The sequence below is a fragment of the Condylura cristata genome, unplaced genomic scaffold, assembly GCF_000260355.1.
Source record: "Condylura cristata isolate star-nosed mole 26May11 unplaced genomic scaffold, ConCri1.0 scaffold00006, whole genome shotgun sequence".
Lineage (NCBI taxonomy): Eukaryota > Metazoa > Chordata > Mammalia > Eulipotyphla > Talpidae > Condylura > Condylura cristata.
The window spans coordinates 7,266,454-7,269,078 of NW_004567107.1; the positions used below are offsets into that span (position 1 = coordinate 7,266,454).

At 53.8% G+C, this 2,625-nt stretch overlaps 1 protein-coding gene across 1 annotated transcript in view; it reads right to left on the bottom strand.

Annotated features, from left to right (window-relative positions):
• LHX2 (LIM homeobox 2) overlaps positions 1-2,625 on the bottom strand; it is an 18,772-nt gene that overhangs the window by 1,279 nt on the left and 14,868 nt on the right. The window lies entirely within an intron of this gene.

The following is a 2,625-nucleotide window of genomic DNA, read 5'->3' on the forward strand; positions in this document are numbered from 1 at the left end:
TGGAGAAGGGCAGGAAGGCAGGGTGCAGAGGGGAGGGTTACAGGGGACAGGTAGGCAGGGGTGCATAGGGGAGGGCTGGTGAGGGGCGGGCTGGGACTTCAAAGGCTGGGAGGCTGTCCCTTGGAGGATCAACTCAGAGATGCTAATCGATGTGGTACAGAGGGCGGGGGTCAAAAGGTTGGGCTGGCATTATTTTGTTCTTAATAAAATAAAAATGTCCTTTTCGCTAATTCGCTACTCATTAATGGGTTTTTCTTCCCGTTAGAAGGTTCCAGAGCTGAGTAATGCACCAGTATCACACACGACTCTGGGGCCCTTAAGGGTGACCATCCCTACAGGGGCTCGTGTGGACGAGAGAACACACAACAGATCAGAAGACTTCCTGTGGGTAATAAAAGTACTGGCCATTTGTTGAAAAGACATTTCAGATGGACAGGGCCTAGACAAAACACAATCTTAAAATTCACGTTACCTGTTCCCCTTTGTTTTTGAAGGTAGAAACTGGGAATGTTTAAGTGTAAAACGATAGATGTGGCTCACTTCTCCTGGACGGCGCTGTTCTAGGAGAGGCACACCAACCACATCTTGGCCATGTTTCACCCAGATTGAGACTCATTTCCACCATCACCCTGAAGTGGGCAATAGATCCCACCAGTTCCTGTCAGTATGGTTTTTAAAGCGCTTCACGGAAAGTGTGGGAAAAACTGTTCTTACTAGAGATACACACAAGATCTGGTCAACAAAGAGTCATGAGGAGGAGGGAAAGGCTGGGGAAAGCAGGGGGGGTTGCGGGGCGGGGGGACATGGCAGCACAGTTTCCGGGCTCAGGGCTGGCGGGCAGAGTGGAGCCAGCAGGCCAGTAGGTGTGGCCGTGGCTCGGAAAGATGACCAGGGAAGCAGAATCAGGGTTTACGCCCATTTTCCCTTGGGTGCTGATACCTGTGTGCACCTATACCTTGGCACAGGAGCTGGTAGACACCCCTAGCAACTCATCTGAAAGACACCCCCAACAATATGTGGCCCCTTAGCCCAATCATGCAGATGTGGCTGCACCCAGTGGTCCCTGAGGTCCTCTGGGAGAGGCCTAATCTACCCAGCCCACTGTGAAGACCGAAAGGGGTGGGGTCAGGAAGCAGGGTGGTGGGGTTCCTATCTCCCAAAGTAAAAAGTCCAAAAGGCAGGCCCCTCCACTTCCCTTGCGTGAGGAAAACGCCCTGCCAGAGGCTTCCCATAAAACAGAGAGCCTTGGGGAAGTCTACAGATTCTGGGGTGTCCAGTTGTATGTTTCCAGATGTGCCTGCATCTGCCTATCTTCCAGTGCCTCAGACAAGGATGGGGAGAGCCAACTCCTGGCCCCACCCTCCCCTGGGGACCACCCCAGCTACAGGGGCCTGTGGCCTCAAACCAGACTTTTTGGTGGCCCGATGCAATTTGGGCTCAATTAAAAGCGCAGCCGCAAGAATCCGGAGTAAGGAAGGAGACAAGGACCCTGGGAAGTCAGAAAACAAAGCGCTCTCCCCACACGCTAGCTCTTCCAGGAAGAAAGCACATTTCCCTGGCTTGCAGCCCAAAGCCGGTCCATCACCTCTTCTGGGGACTTGCAAAAAATGCACAGTGCTGCTAAGACCACCCTCAACGTGCTCTTCTCGGGTAAGGGGGTCCTTCCGTGCCTGGTGTGTGGAAATCTGCAAAAATGATTCCATCCAGCCAGTCCAGTGGGTGGCTGATGGGGGAAATGGATGGGAAAAGGCCCAGGCCCCCCGAGAGAGGAAGCAAACCTCAGCCCCTAAGTCTCATGGAGGTGGGGGGTGAGCAGGACAGGAGGCTCTCTCTGCCACTGTCCTGCCTCGGTATTCGAGTGAGCACCCAGGGCGCCTGACTCCCCAAGCAGGGGCTGGAGAGGGGAGCCCCTGGGCGGGGGCACCGCAGGGCTCCTTTGCTGGGGCTTCAGGCCCTTGGGAAGGGCTGGAAGCAGTTAGCTGCTGTTTGCTATTTCTCTGGCGTTGCCCCTAACAGTGACTTGTAAACAATGACACCATCTTCCACAACTGCTTCTGCTGCTTTGCTGGATCTGAGGCGCTGGGAATCTGATGGATGGAAATCAAGAAGGCAACTGCAAGTGGGCCACGGGGGCTGTGCTGGACCTCTGCTCTTCACCTTAAGCAGGGCTGCACTGGAATTCTCTCCCACGTATTTCAAAAAGTCCCCTCCCACGAGGCTGCTAAAGGGTGGGAACCTGTCTAAGTCATCTTCATGTCCCTGGGGACATGGCACAGGGCCTGGCAAAGATTAAGAATTGGTAATATGCTGAGTTAATAACAGTAAGAGCAGGTAGCGTGTACGGGCCTCTTACTACGTGCCAGGCCTCAGGCCACCCTCTAACACACAGTCAGAGGTCATCTCCATGGAGAGCCAAGTGCCAGGTGGGGGCTGTTTTTAATCCCTATTTTGTAGAATTAAGAACAGACAGAATCAGAGAGTGAAGTCACTTGCTCAGGTCATACACAGGCCAGAAGGAGTCTGGAGTCCAGGAACCGAGGATCATCTGCCATGAAAACTTCACACTCTCACTGCCACATAATCCTGGTGAGTCAGTGAGTGGCGGATGGATGGATGGGTGGATGG